Source organism: Cervus canadensis, chromosome 22 (genome assembly GCF_019320065.1).
Source record: "Cervus canadensis isolate Bull #8, Minnesota chromosome 22, ASM1932006v1, whole genome shotgun sequence".
Lineage (NCBI taxonomy): Eukaryota > Metazoa > Chordata > Mammalia > Artiodactyla > Cervidae > Cervus > Cervus canadensis.
The window spans coordinates 992,177-1,002,484 of NC_057407.1; positions in this window are offsets into that span (position 1 = coordinate 992,177).

A 10,308-nucleotide genomic window follows, 5' to 3' on the forward strand; every position below is an offset into this window, starting at 1 on the left:
TCAGGTGGCCAAAGTACTGGAGCTTCATCGTCAGTTCCCCAAATGAATATTCAGGGTTGATATCCTTTAGGATTGACTGGTTTGATCTCCTTGCAGTTCAAGGGATTCTCAAGGATCTTCTCCAACACCACAGTTTGAAAGAATCAATTCTTCGGCGCACAGCCTTCTTTATGGTCCAACTCTCATGACTATCAGAAAAGCTAAAGCTTTGACTATATGGACCTTTGTCAGCAAAGTAATGTCTCTGCTTTTTAATACCCTGGCTAGGTTTGTCATAAGTTTTCTTCCAAGGAGCAAGCGTCTTTTAATTTCATGGCTGCAGTCACTGTCCTCAGTGATTTTGGAGCTCAAGAAAATAAAGTCTGTCACTGTTTCATTGATGGTCCAGAGGTTAAGAATCTGCACTTCCAATATAGGTGGTGCCCGTTCAATCCCTGGTGAGGGAATTAAGATCCCACATGCCACATGGCCAGCAAAAAAAAATCTGCTAATCTCTATTTTCTAATTTGTATATTTAGAACATTTACTGTAATGATTGTTAAGTTGGGCTTACTGAGTGAAAGTCGTTCAGTCGTGTCCGACTCTTTGCGACCCCGTGGACTATACAGTCCGTGGGATTCTCCAGGCCAGAACACTGGAGTGGGTAGCCGTTCCCTTCTCCAGGGGATCTTCCCAACCCAGGGATCGAACCCAGGTCTCCCGGATTGCAGGCGGATTCTTTACCAGCTGAGCCTCCAGGGAAGCCGTAGTTAGGCTTAAGTCCACTATTTTACTTGTTTTCTGTCATCTCTGTTTTTCATTTTTCTGTCTTTTTTGTGCCCTCCTGTGGGCTACTGGAACAGGGTCTTTTTATAATTCTATTTTTATTTGTCTATACTGTGTTTGAATGTCTCTGTGCAAACTTTCAGTGGTTGTTTCAAGAGTGGATATATATGTGTATACATACAAACATACATGTACACACACACAGATCGTGGGTTACTGATGTCATTTACCAGGTTTAGTGAAATATAAAAACCTAATATCTCCTTATATCCATTCACTCTCCCCCATTTATACTACGATAGTCAATTATTTCCTCTACATACATTGAGAACCACATCAGATTGTTATAATTTTTGCTTTGCTCATCAGATATAATTTAGAAAACTCAAGAGGAAAAGTAAAACCTATTTTATTTTCTCATATTTTTGCTCACCATAGTCTTTATTCCTTCCTGGTAGTCCAAGGATCATTTTTTTTATCATTTTGTTTCTGTTTAGAGAACTTCCTTTAGCCATTCTTTGAGGATAGGTCTTCTGGGGGAAAAAAATTCTATTAACATCCCTTCATTTGAGAATGTCTTGCTGCTCCTTCATTCCTGAAGGGTATGTTTGCTGGATGTCGGATTCTGGTTCACAGTCCTTTTCTTTCAGCACTTGAAACCGGTTTTCCACTCTCCTATGTCCTCGTAGAATCTGAGGAGATATCCACTGTTCTTTGAGTTGTGTTTCTCTTACACGCAACGCATCATTTCTCTCACTGCTTGCAGGACTTCTGTCTTTAGTTCTCTGAGGTTTGGTGAAAAAGTGTCTTAACCTGGATTTCTTCAAGTACGTATCATCTGAAGTTTGTTCAGCTTCTTGGATTTGTACCTTTATGTCTCTTGTCGAATCCAGTGCATTTTCAGCCTTTATTTTTTTCAGCCCCAACATCTTTTCTCCTCTCTCTTTGGGACCCCGATGACATGAATCTTGTTGTTTAGTCACTAAGTCGTGTCTGACTCTTTTGCAACTCTACGGAGTGTGTCCTGCCAGGCTCCTCTGTCCATGGGCTTTTCCAGGCAAGAATATTGGAGTGGGCTGCCATAGGGGATCTCCCCGACCCAGGGATCGAACCAGCATCGCCTGTATTAGCAGATGGATTCTCCACCACCGAGCCACCTGGGAAGCCCTATGAATGTTAGATTCCTCATTATAGTTCCCTAGGTACCAGAGCAGTTCCAGAGTCTGCTCACTCTTTTCCAGTCTGTTTTCTCTCTTGTTGTCCAGACTGGATAATTTCTAGTGTGCTGTCTCCCACTTCACTGATTCTTTTCCTCTATCACCTCCATTCTGCCTTTGAACCCATCTCTTGGACTTTTAATTTCATGTGATACAAGTATCTGCCCATTGGCCAGCCCCTTTGCCACACCTGCCTCCAGAAGAGCCAGTCCGAAGGTTTCTGGCCTGTTTTACTGAACTGGAAGAGAAAGGAGGGAGGGCAGGTTTTGATGGTGGGGTAACGATTCTAGCCACTTAGAGTTCTCTGGGACGTCCAAGGAGAGGCCTGGTGGGCAGCGGTAGGTGCAGAATGAGTCGCAGGCGTCTGGAAGCAACTGCGTACATAAGAATGGACCATATTGTCCAGGAAACGTGGGCCAGAGGGAGACGTGGGCCGGGGGGAGACGTGGGCCGGGGGAGACTTGGGCCTGGGGGAGACGTGCACCATGGGGAGACATGGGCCAGGGGGAGACGTGGGCCGGGGGAGACGTGGGCCAGGGGGAAATGTGGTGGGGGTGGGGGGACCGTGTGCAAAGATGATGGAGACAGAGGAGGACCTGGGTCATCTCAAGGGAATCCAAAGGTACTGTGAGAAGAAAGGGCCAACAGAGTCTAACACCACCGTCCAGGAGTCGACCAAGAGGCCTGAGGCGTGACCAACAGACCTGACGACAAGGAGGTCACGTGTGACCCTGGAGAGAACGCAGGTCACGGGCAATCAGGGCAGAAGACAGCCTGAGCTGAGCTAGGAAGTGAGTGGAACATGAGTGAGGTGGCAGGTGGAGAAAAGTGTCCGGATGTTTTCAGTGAACCGGAGGCAGTGCAGCAGGGGTGAAGTCGATGGATTTGGGGCCTGACAGCCTGGACTCGGAGCTGAGCGGTGCCGACCTCAGCGACATGACTTGGGGCAGGTGGTTCACGGGGCTGAGTGGAGCAGAGTGACGGCCGAGGGCTCAGTACGGCACCTCCCGCTCTTACATCTCACCATTTCTAAGCTAAGGCACACGTGTTCACGTGTGAAAAATGCCAACACGCGCTTCCCTGGTGGCTTGGGGTAGAGTCTGCCTGCCAGTGCAGGAGACCCGGGCTCGATCCCTGATCCGGGAAGACCTCACACGCCGTGGAACTAAGTCTGTACACCACAACCTCTGCGCCTGTGCTCCACAACCAGAGAAGCCCCCACAGGAGAGGCCTTCACACCACAGCCAGAGAGGAGCCCGCGCAGCCACGAAGACCCAGCACAACCAAAAATGATAAATAAAGCTATTTAAAAAATGCTGAGAACCAACGAGTTGTCAGGGAAGGGCAAGCCTCCTCCCCACTGTTGCCCCCAGAGGTAACCGCCCTGCAGGCTCCTGTGTGACCTTCCAGACACACCCCCGAGGTCTGAGGAGGGCGGAAAAGGCTGGAAACATCTGCGGAGGAAGGCAGGAAGTAGGCAGGGGCGCCAAGGCGGACTGAGAGTAACTGAATTTCTAGGGGCTTCTTTAAGAGGCAGGACCAACTGCCGGGTGCAGTTGCCCAGGACAGCCCGAGAAACGTCCTCGGTGGGTGTGAGGGTTTGTGGCACCAACAGTCCGGAGGAGGGCCGCTTGGTCCCCACGCCATCTGCGCTGTGACTGAAGCTCTTCCGAGGACACGCCGAGCCCTGCTCCCCCGCCCTGGACTGCACCGGCTCCACGAGCCGCTCTGCCCAATCGAATGTGGTGGAAATAGCGCTGCGCCCACTGTGCCCGTTCCAAGGGGCCAGGCACCCTTCTCCGCCCTCTCGCTTCCCGCTGCTCCGACCAGCTCAACCAGCTCGGGCGGCTCCAGGAGGAAGGGTCACAGAGCAGGGGGCGAGGCGTGCGGAGGAGGCTGCCAGGTCATCGGCACCTGTGCCTGCTGACCTGCGGCTGCCCACGTGCCTGGGGGGGCCCGGCCGGGACGGCCCGGAGTCACAAGCCAAATGAATGGCAGCTGCTTTAAGCGTGAGTTCTGGAGCGACATCAGTTCTGTGATACAACTGGTTCCCCATTATCTCCGCCTCTTCCTGCCTCACGGGTTCTTTCTCTTTCAACACAGCGGAGCCTGAAACGTGGGTTCAATGGTTCCAAGTCTAAACCTCTTTTATTTTTTCTCTATGTAAAGTTTTATCCCTAATAGATACATATTTTATGAAGCATGGTTGACTTACAGTGTTTTAGGTACACAGTAAGGTGACATTTATTATTTTTGAGGTTATTTTCCATTATAGGTTATTACAAGACATTGACTACTGTTCCTTGGGCTATAAACCTCTGTTGCTTGTTTGCATCTATTTCTTTAATTTAGAAATGTAGCATTCTATTCATACTAAGTCAAACAAGTAGAATCAAAATGTCATACATTTTTTAGTTAGGCAAAAATTCTTAAGTTTTTTATAATATATATATTATACGTACTATTTATGTACATGCATACAAAAGGTTTTCTACTATGCTTGACAAAAGCTTGAGCAAGAACATAAAAAAAAAGAGATGGAGAAATTAGAAAACAAATTATAGGACCACTGAATATAAAATAGAAAAAGTGAAACAAACTAGATAAAAGTAAAAAATGATCATATAGTCCAGATGTTTTTAAACATGGCTGGCCATTAGAAACAGATCTGGAGCTCTGGAGGGAAAAAAGCAATACCTGAAAAATTTGCATTTTTCAAAAAATTCCAAGATAATTCTGATATGCACCTGGATTTTAAAAAGTGATTACAGGTTTATCTATTAAATTGGAGCTTTGATGATGTAGATTTCTGTTGATCAATCATGATACAAGGGTATTAAGTGAGTAACAGCTACAAAATCACAATAGTAAAAGATGTTTATCAGTTTTCACAATCAAAAGCCAGACAAAAAAATAGAAGATAATTATAGTTGCAAACCATAATGGGAACATGATAAACCTAACAATATAAAATAATTACACACAATTTGGGGGTCAAGCAGAATGATGTGGTAAGTTGGGGTGCATACATGCACGTGTTTTCATCCGCCAGTCCATGTTTTTGGTTGGTGAATTTAATCCATTTACACTTAAGGCAATTATCAATATGTATGATCTTATTACCGTTTTCTTAATTGTTTTGGGTTTCTTTTCTGTAGGTCTTTTCCTTCTCTTGTGTTTCCTGCCTAGAGAAATTCCTTTAGTATTTGTTGTGAAGCTGGTTTGGTGTTGCTGAATTCTGTTGACTTTTGCTTGTCTGGAAGGTTTTTTGATTTCTCCATTGAATCTGAAGGAGTCTTGCCAGGTTGAGTATTCTTGATTGTAGGTTCTTCCCTTTCATCACTTTAGACATATCATGCCATTCCCTTCTGACCTGTAGAGTTTCTGCTGAGAAATGAGCTGATGGCCTGATGGCAGGTCCCTTGTATGTTATTTGTCCTTTTCCCTTTGTTGCTTTTAGCTTTTTTTTACTTTGTCTTTAACTCTGTTGCTTTGATCACTATGTGTCTCGGTGTGTTCCTCCTCGGGTTTATCCTGCCTGGGACTCTCTGCTTCCTGGACTTGGCTGACTATTTCCTTTCCCATGTTAGGCAAGTTTTCAGCTCTTACGTCTTCAGAGATTTTCTCAGGTCTTTTCTTTCTTCTCCTTCTGAGACCCCTATGTGAATATTGGTGCATTTAATGTTGTCCCAGAGGTCTTTCTTAGTCTTAGGACGCCTTCATTTCTTTTCATTCTTTTTTCTATATTCCATTCTGTAGCAGGGATTTCCACCATTCTGTCCTCCAGGTCATTTATCTGTTCTTTGGCCTCAGTTATTTTGCTGCTGATTCCTTCTAGTGTATTATTCATCTCTGTTTGTTTGTTCTGTAGTTCTCCTAAGTTTTTGGTACACATTTCTTGCATCTTCTCCATTGTTTTCCCCAGATCCCTCGCTATCGCTATTCTGAATTCTTTTTCTGGAAGGTGGCTTATCTCCACTTCACTTAGTTGTTCTGGGGGGTTTTACCTTGTCCCTTCACCTGGTACATGACTGTCTGCTTTTTCATCGTAATGAACTCTCTCTAACGTGGTTTTTGTTTTAGCCACTGTGGGACTGTGCTTCTTCTTGCTTCTTCTGTCTGCCCTCTGATGGAGGAGGCCAAGAGGCTAAGAGCCTCCTGATGGGAAAAACTGGGTCTTGCTCTGGTGGGCAGGGCCTTGCTCAGTAAAGCTTTAACCCAATTATCTGCTGATGGGTGGGGTCGCACTCCCTGCCTGTTAGTTGTTTGACCCAGCCCTAGGGCCCACAGCCTGTGTGGTAGGGTTACTGGTGACCTCCAGAGGACTTACACCAAGGAGGATCTTCCAGGACTGATGCTGCCAGCGTCCTGCCCCTTTGGGGACCCCCTGCCGACCCACGCCTCCACAGGGATTTGATTTTATCGCACCCATCCTACTGTCCTGCAGCATCTTGCACGTGGGGTATCTGCTTTTGGTGGGTTCGAGCATTCTCTCGTCGATGGTTGTTCAACAGCTAGTTGCAGCTTTGGTGCTCTCACAGGAGGAGATGAGAGCATGTCCTTCCACTCCACCTTGAACTGGAAGCCTAAACCTCTTTTAAAATCACTGAGAATGTGGATGGAGGAGGGAAAAGGTAACATTTTCTACCGTATATGCTATCTATGAAAAACATTTACAAATGACAGAACAGGTTAATAGGATATAACTAAAATGGCTACATTAGTTACCCAATGCAGTAACTAAAAATGTTGTTAACTATTCCTGCTCTTGCTATGACAGGGGATGTTGGTTCTGTTGTTCTGTCTTATGGAAATGTGTTTTAAAATTTCCTCACATAATTTCTGCCTTGACCACCTTTCTTTATTTTTCTCATAGTCTGAAGTTCCTTCCTCATAAAGTCTTTGTTCATAGGAGACGTGGGGCCATGACGGCTCACTGTTGTTGAGAAAGTAAGTAAGTCTTAGTCGCTCAGTCGTGCCCAACTCTGAGATCCCGTGGACTGCAGCCCACCAGGCTCCTCTGTCCATGGGATTTTCCAGGCAAGGATACTGGAGTGGGTTGCCATTTCCTTCTCCAGGGGATCTTCCCAACCCAGGGGCCGAACTCGGGTCTCCTGCACTGCAGGCAGATTCTTTACTGACTGAGCTACAAGGGAAGCCCTGAGAAAGCGCTGCTGCGTGTTAAACGTACGTCCAAGTTGTGAGTCGCGTGTGGGCACAGAAGGGCTGCTGAGGTGCCTCAGCCTCCGCAACCCTTCACGAGGACTCTGCTGTCGACGTCGCTGGAGGTCGTTACACCAGCAGGGCAGAGTGATGGTCAAGGCACACCTCTGCCTTTTGTTGACCACTAGGAGTCACGAAGTGGGATTTAAATCCCTTTAGTGTGGTTCCCCCAGAAGTTGCATCAACTGGGATCAAGACAGGGAAGTGAATGAATAGGTGCAGTATCACAGCCGAGGCAACCGGCCCGTTCCGCACATCCACGCGGGGGAGGCAGAAGCAGACCCTGGGCCCCTCTGTCCGTGTCCCTCATCTTCTCCTCTCCTGCAGCCTGGCGCGGCCAGACGGTCCTGGGGAGGACGGATGGGTGTTCACAGACAGACCCAACACCGCTCAGCTCACGGTGGGAAAGCCCCTTCGGCTCTTCATCTTCCTGAGGAAAACGGTCAGGCCTTCACGCGTCTGCACCTCTCTCCATCGTCACCCACCTTCCTTTCTGATAAAGGCAACCACATGTCTGGAAGCTAACCCCTTGGCTGTGTCTTCATCCATTTCATTTGCAGGGTTCCCGCGACTCTGGGGCAGGTGTTCATTCCCTTGTGGCTCAGATGGTAAAGAATCCGCCTGCAGAGCGGGAGACCTGGGTTCGATCCCTGGGTCGGGATGATCTCCTCGGGAAGGGCATAGTAACCCACTCCAGCGTTCTTGCCTGGAGAATCCCATGGATGGAGGAGCCTGGTGGGCTACAGTCCACAGGGCCCCAAGGACCTGGATACGACCGAGCGACCAAGCACAGTTCATTTTCTGTTTAGAGAAGCCTTGAAAATAAATGGTGTTTAGGACACAGGTCACTGTCAAGGAAGACATTCAATACAGAGCACGTGGTCCACAGACACGGAGAAGGTGCAGGGTCCGTGGTGTGGCCGCAGCTCAACCAGGGACACCCACGGAGGATCCCGGCGGGGGGTGGGGGCCCTGGCTCCAGCCTGCCAACAGCACAGCCTGGTTCTGGTCCCCTCCACGCCAACCTGCAGGTCCAGGTAACCATGGGCCCAGACGGTCTCCAAGGTCATCCTCAGAAAGTCATTCTGTGGAGGGCTCTTTTTGCTGTGTATTCAAGAACCAGGGCAGGCCTACTGGGAAAGGCCATTAGGTACAATCCAATCCACCAAGATGAGCACACAGGTTCCCACCCACACGCCGCCCCCCTTCAAATGCATCTGGCAGGTCCAGGATGTCAGCAATTAGTAACTGGGCCCAATCGCGGTAATGAGATTTGCACTCAGCGGTGAAGGAGAACGCTCCCACGGACTAATCTGGTTAATGGAGCAGTTAAAGATGTGCGCACTGAAAAATATTCCATCAGGGCCACTCAGCGCAAGTGAAACGGACTCTGCCAGCCAGGAACTGCGGTGGGTCACACAAGTATATCTTTATTTAAAAAAAAAAATCTTTTTTTCAACTTCTCTTGAAATAGATGCCGCTGCCCTAGAGCTGAACTTGGACTCTGAAGGCAAATGAAGTCTCCGTCGTGTTCGGGCTGAGAAAACCCAGTAACGGTTGAGTAACTGCAGAAAGTGCTGCGTCTGTATGCCATTTCCAGGCGGTCTGCAGGGCGTGGGGGGTGGAGGGGTCACGGCACACAGCTCTTCTAAGCCATAGCACTTTTTCTCCGGGTCGGTTTTTAACTGGCTGGTTTTGATCAGAGAGGCTTGTGAAGGGCACAGACGCTGGGGTCTGAGTCAGCTCTGGGACACAGGCTCTGTCTTCTTGAGCAAGCTGCTTGACCTCTGTATATTCCAGCTTCCTCGCCAGTAACAGGGAGGTGATGACACAGGGCTGCATAGAAGGACTGTGAAGGTTACATGAACTGACACGTTCGAGTGCTGGCCCGTTAACGTTAGACATACGGTAAACGCTTCATGTGTGAGACATAGTGTTACTATTACTTATAAAACAATTTCCCTTGGGGGCTCAGCTGGTAAAGAATCCGCCCGCAATGCGGGAGACCTGGGTTCAATCCCGGGTTGGGAAGACCCCCTGGAGAAGGGAAAGGCTGCCCACCCCAGTGGTTCTGGCCTGGAGAATCCTGTGGACTATACAGAGTGACTTTCACTCATAAAACACCATCAACTCTCCTCTCCAAATCCCTTTGTGTTTCTGTAGTGGGTTTTTTTGTTTTTTTTTCAGCTGCTCCGGGTCTTGGTTGCAGGATTTTTAGTTGTGGCATGCGAGTTCTTCGTTATGGTATGTGAGCTCTAGGCCCCCAACCGGGAATTGAACCAGGGCCCCCTGCATGGGAATTCTGTGTCTTAGCCACTGGACCACCAGGCAAACCCCCCACGTTGCCTTCGTAAATACCACATGCCTGTTTTGCCTTCGTAAATACCACATGCCTGAGAACCTGTGTCCTGTGAAACTGTGCTGCCATAAGCATTGTTAAGTGTACACGTCCCTATTGCTGCTCGGTCGCTCAGGCGTGGCCGACTCTGCGAGCCCATGGACTGCAGCACGCCAGGCTTCCCTGTCCATCACTATCTCCCAGAGCTTGCTCAAATTCATGTCCATCTAGTCAGTGATGCCATCCAACCATCTCATCCTCTGTCATCCCATTTTCCTGCCCTCAATCTTTCCCAGCAACAGGGTCTTTTCCAGTGAGTCAGCTCTTTGCATCAGGTGGCCAAAGTATTGGAGCTTTGGCTTCAGTAGCAGTCTTTCCAATGAATATTCACAGTTGATTTCCTTTAGGATTGACTGGCTTTATTTCCTTGCTGTCCAAGGGACTCTCAAGAGTCTTCTCCAACACCACAGTTCAAAAGCATCTATTCTTCGGCGCTCAGCCTTCTTTATGGTCCGACTCTCACATCCATACATGACCACTGGGAAAACCGTAGCTCTGACTAGACGGACTTTTGCTGACAAAGTGGCCTGCTGCGGGGTCAGGGCAGCAGCTCTAGGAGGCACGGCACGCTGGCACACGTCCTTTTGGAGGTCACCATTACCCCCCCACAGTTTGGCCTCAGGCCAAACTACACGAAGGAGCGTAGCCCCAGCCATCAGCAGAAAATTGGATTAAGGATTCACTGAGCAAGACCCTGCCCACCAG